The 16,554-nt window shown below is 46.3% G+C and overlaps 4 annotated features.

Moving 5' to 3' along the window:
- Nucleotides 1,402–8,006: an enhancer, noted in NCBI's record as "Sox2 control region (SCR)". NCBI's record gives its function as "enhancer in embryonic stem cells" and the evidence as "EXISTENCE:reporter gene assay evidence [ECO:0000049][PMID:25512558]".
- Nucleotides 1,402–8,138: a biological region, named in NCBI's record as "Sox2 control region". NCBI's record gives its function as "regulatory_interactions: Sox2".
- Nucleotides 3,252–4,788: an enhancer, noted in NCBI's record as "Sox2 regulatory region 107 (SRR107) enhancer". NCBI's record gives the evidence for it as "EXISTENCE:reporter gene assay evidence [ECO:0000049][PMID:25512558]".
- Nucleotides 6,626–8,138: an enhancer, noted in NCBI's record as "Sox2 regulatory region 111 (SRR111) enhancer". NCBI's record gives the evidence for it as "EXISTENCE:reporter gene assay evidence [ECO:0000049][PMID:25512558]".

Genomic DNA, 16,554 nt, shown 5'->3' on the forward strand with positions numbered 1-16,554 from the left:
ATTTTTTCTGTTTTAATTTTTTCTTTTTAAATTTTTCTTGTTTAATCTTTTTTAAATTCAATTTTAAAATTTTTAACATAAATAACTAATTTGTGTTAGTTATATGTAAACAGCGGCTTTCCCTGTGTCATTTTCAGGCGTTTGTGTAGAGCATTCTGATCATATTAACCAACCATTAATTTCTCTTCTTCTCCCATTCTCTACAAGCTGTCATTTTTAACCTGGGCTGACCTCAAGCTGGAGACTATTCTCCTGCCTCAGCTTCTTGATTCTTGGGATTTCAGGCCTGAGATACCACGCCCCCCCCCCCCCCCGCCCCCGACTCTTGTTCCTCCACCTAATTACATTAACTCTGCATTTTCCTGTACCAGTCTTTCTTTAGACAGGGCTTCTGCTGCCTCTGAGTGGAAGATTGCTGGGATCATATGCCATCATATACATACCTGCACATATATGTGGGCACTTGCTGTAGGCAGAGGCCAGAAGAGGACAACACATCCCCTGGCTAGAGTTACAGTCAGCTCTGAACCACCATGTGGGTGGGGAGGAGCCATCCCAGGTCCCCTGGAAAAGCAGTAAGTGCTCTAACCACTGAGCTACCGTTCCGGCGTGACGTATGCTATATGTATACACTCAGATTGATTCTTTCCCTGACTCAATGGTTCCTAAGAAGTGACCAGTGTCAGTTACCTGGGGGACTTTGCACCCGTGACTGAAGTGTGTGACTTACTAGCTTTGGGCTGTCTTTCAATCAGAAAAGTTTCCTGCTAGCAATCACCCCGGACTTCCTTTCAGTGTAAAAGAGGGAGGTTCAAGATGGAATCTTGTTGTATAGCCCAGGGTAACTTCATACCTGAAGCAATTCCTTTCCCTCATACTCCTCAGTACTGGAATTATAATTGTGAGTCACTGTAACTGTACCAGAGCAGAGTCTTTCCCAATAGCAATAAATGAGTAAGTATATCCATATATACTTAGGCAACATCTCAAGAGAAGCATCCAACTTATTTCTGTGCATTTGATTAAGAGGCTGAGTCTGAGGCTGGGCGTGGTGTGCATGCCTGTAGTTCCAGCACACGCGCAGAGGGCAGAGGCAAGCAGATCTCTGCAAGTTGGAGCCAGCCTGATGTATAGAAGGAGTTTTTTTTTTTTTTTTTTTTTTTGAGACAGGGTTTCTCTGTCTAGCCCTGGCTGTCCTGGAACTCACTCTATGGACCAGGCTGGCCTCAAACTCAGAAATCTGCCTGCCTCTGCCTCCCGAGTGCTGGGATTAAAGGCGTGAGTGTCACTATTCCTGACACAAGGGTGTTCTAAGCCAGTAGAGAACTATATATCAAGGTCCTTCCCCCGTCTCACCCCACCCCACCCCCCTCAAAAAAATCAGTGTGCGGCAGAGTCTGCAAGTAAAGATGCTGGCCACTTGCTTGCAGACCTGGGTTCAGGCCCCAGAATCCACACGGCTGAGGGAGAGAACTAGCCCCGACAAGTTGTCTTCTCACGCATGGGCCGTGGCCCACATCCCACCCCATCCCCACAACCAAATATTTTATATATATATATATATTAGGGTTTGTATGCAGTACAATACTCCAGGATACTAAAATGAGTGAGCCAGGTGTGGTGGTCCATGCCTAATAATCTTGGCAGGAGGTAGAGGAAGGAAGATCACTGCAAATTCAAAGTCAACCTAGTTTACATAGTGAATTCCAGGCCATCCTGGGATACAGTGTGAAGTCTTGTCCCAAAACAAGGGCAGGTGGCACTTCAGGTCTTCCGTAGCCTCTACTCTCTCCGCAATGTAGTAAATAAAGTTCTGTGTGTGTGTGCGCGCCAGGATTTATTTCACTGTGTTACCAGGCTGGCCGCCTCCTCCCAGAGATGCATCTGTCTGCCTCAGCCTTTGGAATGTTGGGTTTAAAGGCCTGTGCTACCATACCCAGCCTGCTTTATTTCTTCAAAGTAGCAACCCCAAACCCAAGCTAACCATGAACCACATTTCAGGAGAAAGCATAGAGCCCACACACCCGGGGTGTGAAGTTCGTCCCAAGTCTCTGGAGGCTCAGAACCACAAAGATAACTGTTACCTTTAGAGGGTGAAGGTAGGAGGAATTAGTTATTCTTATTATTATCTACATTTCCCCCCTCTTTTGAATGCAAGTGCTCCACAAACTTGTAATGTAGTCAAAGGTGACCTTGAAATGACCCTCTTATCCACCCCCCCACCCCCCAACCACTTTGAGTTTGAGGCAGGCCTGGAACACATTGTGTCAAAACAAACAAACAAAGAGCTTTCCTGCCTGCCCGCAGGTGAGGTGTCAGCCAGGCAGGAAGGCTGGGTGCAAACGGTTCAGGGGCTGGACCCTGGACCTCCTGGGGAGAACAGAGCCATTCTAAGACCCCAGTCCAAAGCGAATACTTTTAACTAGAGTTTTCTAGTTCCCCGGAAAAAAAAAATCAATGTGAAAGAGGATGCAGATTTCCATCGGAGAAGCAATAAAAGTCTTGATTACCTCCAATTAGTACTCCCCCACGCAGGGAGAGGGCTGTGGCCTGGGGCTACACTGGCGTGGGGGGTGGGCACTCAGGCAGGCTCCTCTCTGTGGTTGCTTATCTGTTTGTTTCTGAGGGGTGACCTTCATTTGTCAGATTCTGCCTTTTTTTTGGTGGTATGTATGTAAGTATGTATATTACATGTATGTATGTATGTATGTATGTATGTATACGTATATGTTTCAGGGTACTGACCCTGGGACCCCTCACTTGCTAGGCAAGTGCCCCTCCGTCTATATGGCCAGTTCTCTTTTTTATCTTTTGAAAGAGTTTCAGTAAGTTGCCCAGGGTTAGCTTTGAACCCATGTAGCCCAGGCAGGCCTTACACTCATCAGGTAACTGCCTTAGCTTCCTGAGTAGCTGGGATGACAGGCGGTACCACTAGACTATCTCTTATTTACTGCTTTTTTGCCTTTTCCCCCTCTTTGGGGGAGGGGTGTGGGGGGGATGATGGCGTAGGGAAGTTCCCCCACCCTCGGCGCTCTCTTTTGAGACCGGGTCTTATTCTGTAGCACAGGCTACCCTGGCAATGGCCCTGTCTCTGCTCCCCCAGCACTTCATCATCATGACATCATGATTTTGAGTTTAAACGTACATTTTTTTTTCATTTTTTATTAGGTATTTAGCTCATTTACATTTCCAATGCTATACCAAAAGTCCCCCATACCCACCCAACGTACATGTTTTTGTCTTCCTCTATAAATCATCAGCTTGCCAAAGGCAGTGAGATAATTTCCTTGTGTCCAGCTATAAAGTCACCTGGTGCCTGGGGAAGTTCCTGCTCAGGGCCAGCTCAGAGTCTCCGCTTCTCACAAAACAAAATGACTAAGAGTTTCTCCATTTTAAGTTTGCCTTGTGAGCTCAGGAGAAGTCGCTGCAAAGGGTTGTCTCCAGGCCTGTCTCCACCAACGAAAACCTGGGTTCGGAGGTGCAGTCAGGAAGAGGCGTAAGACTGAGTCCGAGCCAGGATGACTGGCAACCGAGCCGGGAGGGAGTCCAAGCCCCGCACGTCTGACCTTGAGTAAGTTATTTTCCCAGAAGAAGGGACTCAAATGACACCTCCCTCCCGGCTGTTACCCAGGAAGTTGTTTAGCATAGTCCCAGGACTCTGCTAAGGGCAAGTACTGTCATTGTTATTTATTTAGCCCCATTATGCTAACTACCCACCCCTTGCCAAGGTTTCACCACCCAGAAGGTTGGAGGTCTTGTGAAGGAGACTTTAATACCGGCAGATTTAGATTTTTGTTTTTTCTTTTTTGTTTATTTTGAGACAGGGTTTCTTAGCTGTCCTAGAACTTGTTCTATAGACCAGGTTGGCCGGGAACTCATAGAGATCCGTCTGCCTCTGCCCTCCAAGTGCTGGGATCAAAGGCCTGTGCCATGACCACCTGGCTAAAGGTGGTTTTTTTTTTTTTTTTTTTTTTTTTTAGTGGAGGGAAGTTTTGTGTCTCTGTAACAGTCTGTTCTAGAACTCACTTTGTAAACCAGTAAACCCAGCTGGCTCCAAACTCACAAAAATCTGTCTGCTTCTGCCTCCTAAGTGCTGGGATTCAAAATGTGCACCACCATGTCCATCTCTTAGACATTTTATAAAGACTTTAAAATGCATACACATATGTATTCAAGGATTTTTTTTTTAAAAGTTTTTCAAAACAGGGTTTCTCTGTGTAGCCCTGGCTGTCCTGGAACTCACTCTGTAGACCAGGCTGGCCTGGAACTCAGAAATCCTCCTGCCTCTGCCTCCCAAGTGCTGGGATTAAAAGTGTGTGCCACCACGCCCGGCTGTATTCAAGTTTTTAATCCTTTAAAATGACTTGTGGTGTATGTGTGTGGGTGGATGGACATGTGTGAACCATGACACTTGAGATCTGAGGACAACTTGCTGGGGTCCTTGTCACCACCTTGTTCGTGGTGATAGAATTCTTATCATCTGTCTCCTAGGCAAGCATACTTACTACCCACTAGGCTATTTTGCCAACCATGAAATGAAGATGTTAATTAAGGTTGTTGATACATTTTGTTTTGTTTTGTTTTCAAACACTTCTCTCTCTGTAGCTCAGGCTGTCCTGGAACTCACCAGGCTGGCCCCAAACTCAAAACAATCAGCTTCCAGAGTCGGGATTACAGGTTTGAGCCATAGCATCTGGCCAAGGAATGATACATTGAACTAAGATCATTTAGGTATATATTTGATCACGAGAAGAACTATTATTAACAATAAAGACCATTCATGCCAGGGGAACCTTGACAATCAGGAGTTTGAGATCATTCACAAAATACTTTATTCCATCTACTGGATTGATTTTTTGGGGGTGTTTTCAAGACAGGGTTTCTCTGTGCATCCCGGCCTGTCCTGGAACTCAATCTGTAGACTAGCATGGCCTCAATTATTTAATATCCAGTGCTGGAATTAAAGGTGTGTGTCACCATGACCCGTCCCATCCACTGTATTAAGGGCTTTACTGGCCTTGAGCTCACTATTGAAGCCCAGCCTACCTCGAACTCACGGTAATCCTCTTGCTCCATCTTCTTGAGTACTGGGATGACAAGCAAGCACTACCATATCCAAGATTGTTTTCACTCACTCACTCATTCGTTCATTCATTCATTAATTCGTTCAACAGATACATATTTACTGGACACAGTACTGAACAGGGTTGGGAGGGTAAAGTGGTAAGAGAGACTGACAGCGTGTGAGGAGTACTGCGAATGTATTCTGCCAGGTGAGCCCATGCCATGAACTGTGGTTCTGGGGGTTAACCCAAGGCCTCCAGCGTGCTAAGCCAACACACCACCAGTGAGTGGCATCCCCATTCGTTATATAAGTTTCTTGCTGTGTAAGGCAGGGTCTCAATAAGTGGTTCGTGCAGGCCCGGGGTTTCCTGATCTCTTGCCCAAGTGGCTGCTGTGCCCAGCATGTGGGCCCAATTTATTTTCCTACTTTTTCCAGGATGCGCAGATGCAGGAACTATCTTTGGTGTTTCTGTCTTTCTGCCTGCTCACCGCAGTTTCCGCTAACAAAACAAGCCTTTGTGCACTTTGTTTGCAGTGTTGAGAACTGATCACAGGGACGTGGGAGAACCCCTCCCTGGAGCCGCGCGCGGCGACCCTTTCTGTGGATCTGGCTTACTGAGGCTCAGTCCGCTTTGCCACACCGCCTCCTGCTGGCGGCTAGTTGACCTGCCGCGCTTTTTCTTCTGTGCGTCAGATACTTCACCAGGCCTGAGGGTCTTCTCTTTTCTTTTGAAATAGGGCTCAAGGAACCCAGGCAGACTGCAAACTCACTAAGTGGCCCGAAGCTGACTTTGAACTCATGATCTTCTTGCATCCATTTTCGTGGAGCTGGGGTTGCCCATGCATACCACCACACCCAGCTTTCCGAGCCAGATGAGGAGGGGGCTGCATTCTCAGACAACTCTCAGTGGCTAGCTTGCCCTTTGACAAAACTTTGCTAGGAATTTACCACCCCTACCCCCCCTCCCCAGACTCTCCCTTTGTAGCTCCTCTCTTCCCTTCTCTCTCACTTGGCTCCCTGCTCATTTGACTGACAGCTTGGGCAAAGACTCCTCTCCTGCTGAGCTGAGACCCTGAAGAGAATTCCACTAACACGTAAACAAGGTCTTGGCTGACCTTGAACTCACTATGTAGACCCTGCAGGTCTCCTATTCTGACTTCTAAATTCCGGGATTAAAGGCATCACCACGCCTAGTCATTGATATGTCTTATTATTTATTTTATGAGTATGAATATTTTGCCTGTTTGTATGTCTGTGCACCATGTGCATGCCTGGTGCTAATGGAGGCCAGAGGAGGGCATCAGGCCCTCTGGAGCTAGAGTTACAGATGGTTGTGAGCCTCTATGCACATGCTGGGACCAGAACCCAGGTCCTCTGCAAGAGCAGCCAGTGCTCTTAACCACTGAGCCATCTTTTCAACTCCTCAATTTCCATCTTAAATTTTATTTTGTGCTGGGCTAGCCTTGGCTGTATAATAAGACCCAGTTTCAATAAGCAATAAGGTTCATTTTATGTGTGTCTTAGAGGCTTGTATATCACACTGCTTAATCTTTTATTTTGGTGGGGTACAGGACATTGAAATTGAGAGAGGGTTTCTTGTAACTGCAGCTGGTCTCGAACCTGTTTCGTAGCTAAGGCCTCGGATTCCTGATGCTCCTGCCTCAGCCCCCTGAGTGCTATAAAGGTGGGACATACAATTTAATCTTTACTGTGGCCCTTCAAAGTTGGCACCCTGGGATGGTTTAGAAGATGAGATGAAAGGCAGGGAGTTGCAGTCCCTCCGCTCCACCCCTACCGGAAGGCTGCCTTCAACCACCAGGTTATCTCTGGCTTCAAGGTGACCCTGACTGGAAGCAAGACCTAGCTGACTACCTTGGGGCTGTGCTTGGTTTGGTAGAGATTTCTACCCTTCAGGTGTGAGGGAAACCTCAACCTCGTTAATAGAAGAATTTAAGAATGACTCAAATGGAAGGTGGAGGACAATTAGGGTTTAAAAAAAGAACCTGGGATGGGCCAGTTGTAAACCCCCTGGAGCTGCCTAGAGGAAGGAGCTGGAGGAGAGCTTAGAAAACAAAGGGGGAGGTCATGGAAACAGACGGGGAGGTCAGACACCTGATCTGCAAGCAGCCCCAGAGCCAAAGGGAGGGCATGGGGATGAGTGACTAGGATCCTTTCTTCCTTCCTTCCTTCCTTCCTTCCTTCCTTCCTTCCTTCCTTCCTTCCTTCCGTCCGTCCCTCCTTCTTTCCTTCGGTCCTTCCTTCCTTCTTCCCTTCCTTTCTTTTTTTTTAAAGAATAGTTTTTGTATATTTTATATGAAATGGTATTTTGCCTGCATGTCTATATGAAGGCATCAAATTCTCTGGATCTGGAGTTACAGACAGTTGTGAACCTCCACGTGGGTGCTGGGAATTGAACCCAGATCCTCTTTTTTTTTTTTTTTTTTTGAGACAGGGTTTCTCTGTGTAGCCCTGGCTGTCCTGGAACTCACACTGTAGACCAGGCCTCAGAAATCTGCCTGTCTCTGCCTCCTGAGTGCTGGGATTAAAGGCGTGCGCCACTACGCCCTGCCCTAGGATGCTTCCTTAAAAGATAGAAAAAAGAAGAAAAAAAAAAAAAAAAAAAAAAAAGAAAAGTCACAAATGACCAGACTTAGAACCCTCTATGGCTGTAAGCTGCTGCATTAGGGGCAAGGATTCTGGGAAGGTACAAGTTTAATATCTCATTGAAGAACTAAATATTCTGTGCAGGGCAATAGTGGCTTAAGCCTTTAATCCCGGCACTCAGGAGGCAGAGACAAGTAGATCTCTGGCCTACAGAGTGTTCGAGAACAGTCAGGGATGCACAGAGAAACCGTCTCAAAAGACAAATACAATAACCAAGACCAAAACCAACAACCAAACCAAACCAAACCAAACACAAATGCCAAAACAAAAGGCTAAAATATTCCTCCTAACTCTTAGCATTGCTCAAAGTGTGCCTGCTGTCCTAGGGGCAGGCCCTGGGCCAGATTCACCCCGTTTAAGCAGAATATATGTCAGGTCTCCATGTGGGCCAGAGATTTTGCAGATGAGGTATTTTTGACACTAACAGTATAGTACCAGACTGTCATCTCAGCACTTAGGAGGCTGAGGCAGGAGGATTGCAATGAGTTCCAGGTTAGTTCTCTTCAGCAAGACCCTGATTTAAAACCAAAACAAGGCCAAGGTTGAGCTCTAGTTGGCAGAATGCTCATCAGGTAGTTCTTGGAGGCTTTGAATCTGGAATCCCCTAGCCCCAGCCTTCTAGGAGCTAGATTACAAGCAAGTGCTGTTTCTATTAAATACCATGTTTTGGGTTTGGGGAGATGGGCCAGTGGTCAAGAGTGCTTGCTTCTCCTTCAGTGGACCAGACAGACTTCAGTTCCCAGCATCCAGGTTGGGTGGTCCACAGCCCCCTAACATTCCAGCTTCAGGGGAATCTGATACCCTCTGGCCTCTGTGGGCACCTATACACACACACACACATGCACACACACACAAGCTGTCTCTCTCTCTCTCACACACACACAAGCTATGTCACACACACACACACATACACACATGCTGTCTCTCTCACACACACACAGTCTCTCTCTCACACACACACATAAGCTATGTTTCACACACACACATACACACATGCTGTCTCTCTCTCTCTCACACACACACACACACACACATGCTCTCTCTCTCTCTCTCTCTCTCTCTCTCTCTCTCACACACACACACACACACACACACACACACACACACACACACATATACACGCTGTGTGTGGTAGAACGTGTCTTTAGTCTCAGCATTCGGGAGACAAAGGCAGGCAATGTGCCTGAGTTCAAGGCCAATCCAGTCTGTATAATGAATCCCAGGCTGGCCAGAGCTACACAGTGAGCCTTTGTCTCAAAATAATTAATTAAAAAATAAGTTTAATTTGATTTAATAAAAATAATAAAAATAATTATTTTTGTTGTACCAAATTTGACTCCACTCTAGATACTTGAATTTCTCTATGAATAAGGAGGGGCGTGGTGGCGCACGCCTTTAATCCCAGCACTTGGGAGGCAGAGGCAGGCCGATTTCTGAGTTCGAGGCCAGCCTGGTCTACAGAGTGAGTTCCAGGACAGCCAGGGCTACACAGAGAAACCCTGTCTTGAAAAACAAAAACAAAAAACCAAAGGAGGTTCCCCCCACCCCATCACTGCAGTATCTATTAAATTTAGGGCATTTAACATCAATTAATACTATCATTGGCATCTACTTTTTTTTTTTTTTTTTTAAGATTTATTTATTTATTTATTATATGTAAGTACACTGCAGCTGTCCTCAGACACTCCAGAAGAGGGAGTCAGATCTCGTTATGGATGGTTGTGAGCCACCATGTGGTTGCTGGGATTTGAACTCCTGACCTTCGGAAGAGCAGTCGGGTGCTCTTACCCACTGAGCCATCTCACCAGCCCGGCATCTACTTTTACAAGTCATTTTTCTAATGTCTTTTACAGTTTTCCCCAAGTAGTAGACCAGGTGACTATATTTACTTTCAGTGTTTTCTTGTTTTATTTGTTTGTTCGAGACAGAGTCTCCCTATATACCTCTGGAATTCAATATGTAGATGCGGGGGGTGGGGGGTGGAAGGGTGGGGGGTGGGGGTGGGGGTGGAAGGGCAGGGTAGGGTGGGAGGCTCAGACTTCCAGAGATGTCTACCTCTGTCTGCTCAGTGCTCGGACTAAATGTGTAGCTACTGTTTCTGACTGATTCGAGACAGAATCTTCTGTAATCAAGGCTGGCCTTGAACTCACTAAGCTGGTAAGTATGACTTTGGGCTTCTGATTTTCTTGCCTCCACCTCTCTCTCACATACTAAGATGGCAGACATGTACCGTCATGCAGGAGTTTGAACCCAAGGCGAGCATTCTACCAACTGGGCTGTATCCACATCCCAAGGAGAATGCAAGTGTTCTGTGTTCAAAGACATCCTGCTTCCTTCTGTTATTTGATATTTTTAAACTTTCATGCTTTGGAGAGTTTGTGCCATGTGGCCCTAGATGTTCTGCAACTCACTTTGTAGACCATCCTAGCTAGGAACTCAGAGACCTGCCTGCCTCTGTCTCCTAAGGACCTGAATTTCAGGAATGTTCCCCCATCCTCCCTATACTGTCTGTTTTTTAAAAGCCCCTCGTGTTTTCTCTAATGCCCTGGAGAATGTCCCTCAGCCAAACAGTTCTGTTGTAATTTTGGGCACAGCTTGAGTGACAGACCAGACCTGGAGGCTTGCCCTACTTTGACCTTGGACAGTTCCTAGGTCTCAGTTTTCTTTGTCATGGACCAAGCTCCCCTTCCAGCCCTTAAGGCAACAAACAAACAAACAGACAGACAGACAGACAAACAGACTTGTCAGTTTCTTTTTCTTCAGTTCAAGAAGTCTGTCTTTTTCAGCAGCAGATCTGCAAGTTGCCTGCGTGCTTTTCTATTCCAGATGTCTCGCCTCTGCAAGCTTGCCTTTTCTCCTGCCGTTATCTTCTGCAAATGCGCCTCTCACTTTAAAGTTAGGGTACCCCAATACCTTAACCCTTCCTTTTGGACAGGCTCCTCAGCTCACACTGCACGGTCACTGTTTCTCTGTCACATACAAGCACTGCTGGGAAACAGAGAGGAGCTGCAAAGTTGTGACAACCATAACAATGACATTGTGGCTTCTTGTTACTCCTACTCACTCTTTCTTTCTTTAAGATGTATTTGTTTTGAGACAGCTGCCTTAGTTATAAATGGCTGCTGTGATACAACACCCTACGGAAGCAACCCAGAGAGGGATGGCCGCAGGAGCAAGGAACGGCTGGTCAGCTGACTTCCACAGTCTCGGAGGAAGGGAGCATCCTGGATAACCTGCTGTCTACTCCCTGCTCTCCGCCTACTAAGTTAAGTCCCCACCCCACTGAGGGAGCCATGCCACCCATGGTGGCATCCGGTCTTCCTAATCAAGATAACCTCCATGTCCCAAGGCCTCTCTTCCAGGAGATTCCAGATTTTGCCAACTTGACAATATGTATCCCAGGCTGGTCTTGAACTTGAGGTCTCTCTGCCCCAGCCTCCCGATCGATCATTAAGATTGCTGGTATGGGCTACTACAGCCAGTTTTACAGAGCGCCAGGGGTTGGGTCTAGAGTCTTTTACGTGTTAGGCACACACTACCAATTCTTTTCATTTTTAAACAGTTGATGAGTGGGTTACAGTATGGCTCAGGGGCAGAAGCTTGGCTAGCATGCTGTAGGCCCCAGGTTTGGCTTTTAGCAGGGTGTGTATGTGTGTGTGTGTGTGTGTGTGTGTGTGTTTGTGTAGGTCAGTAGAAATAGGTGGTCAATTTTAAGGTGGCAGGCACTTGCCATTTATGCTAAAGGTTGCTTTCCTTGTGGCTAGGACATGCAGGTGCCCTCAGCAAGTTTCTGTTTCAGGTCTACTGTGCTTAGAGCCCATGTGCTCTTGGGAGCACTGAGAGACGCTGGGTTTGACAGCAGGACACACTTGTACATAAGACAAATATACAGCTCAGGGTGTTTAAGGTTGCCTTAATAGAGACCCATCTTCCCAGTGACTTGAGACACTGACACAGGAGGATATTGAGGTACAAGCCAGTTTGGGCTACATACTGAGTTCCAGGCTAGCCTGAGCTAAAGAATGAGACTCTGTCTCAAAAAAAAAAAAAAAAAAAAAAAGGAGGAAAAAGGACAACCACAACAAATAGAAAGCAACAGTGAACAATATCATTGGAACACAATAGTGCTTCATTTGAAGCAAGTTTTTATTTATTTGCTTTTAAAGTATATTTTCAGTGCAGTGCTCAAGGAGGCCAGAAGAGAGAAGAGTGTGGCACCCATTGGGGCTGGAGTTACAGATGTTCGTGAGCCAGCTTGTTGTCGGGAATCCAATCCAATCCTCTGGAAAGACAGCCAATGTTCTTAACCACTGAGCCATCTCTCCAGTCTCAACACTTAAAAACAAAAACAAAACCACAACTTTGCGATAGATAGAACTTTAGCTGAATTCATTCAGAAACAAGACAAGTTAACAATGCAAGGAATGAAAAACGTGATGTCACCAAAGTCACCGAGTACAGAAGCCGAGGGGACTGTGTGCCTGCCTGGCTGCACTCTTTCCTTTGTCACTTCCTCTAGAAGAGGGACAGAGGCAGTAATGGCTCTAGCCCATGTTTTGATGTTTCTAGGTGTGACTTTTGTGTACCCTATCTTGGCATTTTTACCCACATCATATGGTAATGTGGGTGATTAGTTAGAACTGTAAGCATCCTCGGGCAATGAGATAGCTTACTGGGTAAACACCACTGAAGACCTACATTGGATCCTGGGACTGCCATGTTAGAGATGGAGAGCCATTGTTGGCTTCTTACCTCCATGCCCGTAGGCATATGGGCACATACAATAGATACATACATGAGTGTCACAAAGTAAGCCTGGATGGGTGGGGATGGCGCATGCCTTTAGTCCCAGCACTCAAAAGGCAGAGGCAGGTGGATCTTTCTGAGTCTGAGGCCAGCCTGGTCTACAGAGCAAGTTCTAGGAGAGCCAAGGCTGCTCAAAGAAATTCTATCTCAAGGTTAAAAAAAAAAAAAAAAGGAAGCCTTTTACAAAACAATGCTGTTGATCGTCTGTGTCTCAATTTCTCGTCCAGTTGCTGAGACAAACCTCCCAATAAAAAAGCAAGTTAAAGGACAAAGGGTTGATTGGACACACGTTTCCCGATTACAGTCGGCCATGGCAGTCCAGACAGCAAGAATTTGAGTTGTTAGGCAGCAGAGGAAGGAACCCATGCCGCCCAGAGCGGTAGTCCAGTCCCACAGCCCAGGGCTCACTCACAGTGAAGGTAGTAATCCCTACAGGCATGCCCAAAGCCCCTCTCCTAGGGACTCTAGGTTCTGTGACAAGCAAGATTCTAGATCTCGACAGCAAGATGACAGTTAAGACAATTCGTCACAATTACAAATGCAGATTTATTGTTCAGAGATGCGTCTCTAAGGTCTTTGGAACAACAAAAATGTGAAGCCAATCTGAATATCTAATCCTGAAAAATGAGAAATTTCAAGAATTTATTATCTGAGGGTGTAGGAGCTATTATTTATACCGAAACCGGGAACTCTGGCTCTCTCCCTCTCCTCAGACTCCAGGGCAGCACGGGGCACTTTGAAGTTGCCTCCCGTCTCCTGACCAGCTTTGCTCAGTAACCTAAAATATTGTTTTGTTTTGTTTTTTTTTTTTCTTTTTCTCATTTCATAGAGGCTTAGGCTCAGTGAGGTGTACTCAGAGAAAAGTGTACAAAAAAAGAAGAAGAAGAAGAAGAAGAAGAAGGAGGAGGAGGAGGAGGAGGAGGAGGAGGAGGAGGAGGAGGAGGAAGGAAGAAGGAAGAAGAAGAAGAAGAAGAAGAAGAAGAAGAAGAAGAAGAAGAAGAAGAAGAAGAAGAAGAAGAAGAAGAAGAAGAAGAGAAAAAGAAAAAAAGAAAAAAAAAGATAGTTGTAGTTGGTACAATCATCAAGGCACACACACAAAACCCACTGTAGAGTCGGTGAGTTGCAATTCAGCATGCTTCAGTGGGAATGGCACAAAGTGTGGGTATGGCTCCGATGGTAGTGTACCCTTCACTCATGTCCTAGCACTACATTAACTATGGTGGCATGGGTGTGTTATCCCAGCACTAGGGGGAAGCCAGCCTGGGCTACATGAAGCCCTATCTCACCACTATTACCACCATCACCACCACCATCACCACCACCACAAGCACAACAACAGAGAGAGAGAGAGAGAGAGAGAGAGAGAGAGAGAGAGAGAGAGAGAGAGGTATTATTCCATTGCCTGCCTTCATTTTAATTAAGCATTGATTGCTGGGACTCTTGGGAGTGCTTGGACCCGTGGGGTTCTCATGTTACTATCAACCAGGACTCATATGCTCTATCCAAATCAAGAGTCCCTTTTGCTTCCAGCCGGCGCACGTAGGGATATCTCCAAGTTTAGTTATTTACTAATATGCCTTTTAAAAGTCCCAGGTCCTTCCTCTCCTCCCACACCTCCACGTTTGGGTCTTTCACAGAGACTCTGAGAACTTGATGAGAACCGCCCTTGCAGAGGGAATAACCTGTAATTGCAGGTTCTTTCTACACAGCAATGAGGAAGAAGTTGGCATGATTTTGTTTTCCACAGAGTTGACGGTTTTGTTTTGTTAGACTTCTTTGGTCTGAAATGATTTGTTGATTCGCTATTGTGTGAACCAGGCTCAGTCCCATTGCACTTCTGTGACTGTTGGGGATGGGGGAGGAAATAATTGGGGAGTGGAAAGGGTAATTGGAGTGCAGGCCAAGAGACGTGACCTTGTGCGAGTTCTGTGACCCATGTGCTACGTGACCCTGGACCAGTCATTGCAGCTGCTCAGACCTCAGTTTCCTCTAGTGTGACACCAGGAGGTTGAGTAAGGTTAGTCCTTAGGTGGGTAAGGCTAGCTTTTAGGTGGCAGGTGAGTTAACCTGACAGAGACCCTTTGAGTGGAGAAGTTGAGGTGGAGGCCCAAAGTGATCCCCCCCAGGAGACCAGCTAAAGGAGAATGCTTAGCCCAGAAAGAAAATGAAAGTTTTACAGTTGTTTATTTGGCGAAATCACTTTATTTGGGGGGAGGATTTTCAATTCATTTCAACGTCACAACTTGTGTTTTAAAATGGCAGAAGGAGGGCTTGAAACCTCGGACCTTGTGATCGGTATTCATGTCCTCCACCACTGAGTCACATCATCACATCGCCAGGTCTATGCCTTTAAGGTTACAAACATTTTTTTCCCCTATTTCTTGTTATAAGTTGATATATGTTGCCTGAGGGTTATTTAGCAAATACAAAATAGCAGGAATAAGAAGGTTTATTCATTCTTAATTTTTTTTTCTCCCTTACCCCAGGTTGGTCTCTAGCTCTATGTAGTTGGGGATGACCACAAACTTCTGATCTTCTTGATTCCACCCCCTCCCAACGTTGGAAGTAGGAGCCTGCTTTACCAGGCCTGAGTTATTCAGGCGGAACCCATGGCGTCATGCATTCGAGGCAAGCAGACTATCAACTGAGACATTTCTGATCCTTGTTAATTTATTGATTGCATTTTAGGTGTGTGTGTGTGTGTGTGTGTGTGTGTGTGTGTGTGTAGCTCAGAGGACAACTGCTACCATGTGGGTCCCAGGCATTGCCCTTTACCCAGTCAGTCCTATTTATTCATGTCTGAAACCAAGCTGTTTGAGAACATTGTCTTAGTTACTTTTGTGTTGCTGTGATAAAACACCCTGGCCAACAGCAACTCGTGGAAGGCAGACTTTGGGCTTACAGTTGCAGAGGGATAAGACTCCATCTCGGTGGAGAGGCACAGCAAATAGCCAGAGCAGGAAGCTGAGAGCTCACCTCAATTGCAAGCACCAAGCAGAGAAAAGCTGGAAGTGGGACAAGGCTCCAGGCTCTCAGTCTCCATCCCTACATCCTCCTGCAAGGCTGCACCTTCTAACCCCCAACCCACAGCACCTCCCCCACCCCCTCCAGCACCACCTGTGTTCTCACTACCGCTTACATTTTTAGCATTTGTCCTGCTGAGGTTGGAAAGTGTAAATGTAAGGCCAGCCTGGACTGAACTCTGGAGTAAAAAACCTCACAAACTCACAAACAATTCAAAAGGAAGAAGAGCTCCGGAGGAAGGGAGGGAGGGGGGGGGGAGGAGGTAGGGGGAGGGAGGGAGGGGGAGGGGGAGGGAGAGAGGGAAGGAAGGAAGGAAGGAAGGAAGGAAGGAAGGAGGGAGGGAGGGAGGGAGGGAGGGAGGGAGGGAGGGGGAGGGGGAGGGAGGGAAGGAAGGAGGGAGGAAGGAAGAGCTTTAGCAGGCTTGAGCATGGCATACATGTCGCTGATAGATTTTGCCTTTTTTCCGGCTCCCCTCTGCCAAACCATGAGATCACATTTCTAAAGTTCACTACCAAGGTCTAGTCCCTTGTTTGGACACTGACCCATTTCTGAGACCGATTGTTCACCAAGGTCCAACTATCAAACCGACAAAAAAGGTCCAGGAATCATTATTTTTACTAACCGAGTTAAAATATCCTATCAGAACTTACCTACCCGCCCTAGCTCATTCTAACTAAGACCTCCCCCTTTTTGGTCTTAAAATTAATACTTACAAAGACATTTGCTGCTGTATCTGGCCAATTCAGATTCAGAACCTGTCTCTTTTCATGCTTAATAAAAGATTTCTTTGCATTTGATTTGTGCTTGGAAATTGGTGTTTGGGTGTGGTCTGTGCCTAATCTAGGGTATAGAGGGGGACACCCTGCAATAAAGGGTCCCTTCAAGAGAAGATGAGAGGAGAGAGAGAGAGAGAGAGAGAGAGAGAGAGAGAGAGAGAGAGAAAGGTATATATGTATGTATGTATGTATGTATGTATGTGTATCTGTGTATATTTT

The sequence above is a fragment of the Mus musculus genome, chromosome 3 (genome assembly GCF_000001635.26).
Source record: "Mus musculus strain C57BL/6J chromosome 3, GRCm38.p6 C57BL/6J".
NCBI lineage: Eukaryota > Metazoa > Chordata > Mammalia > Rodentia > Muridae > Mus > Mus musculus.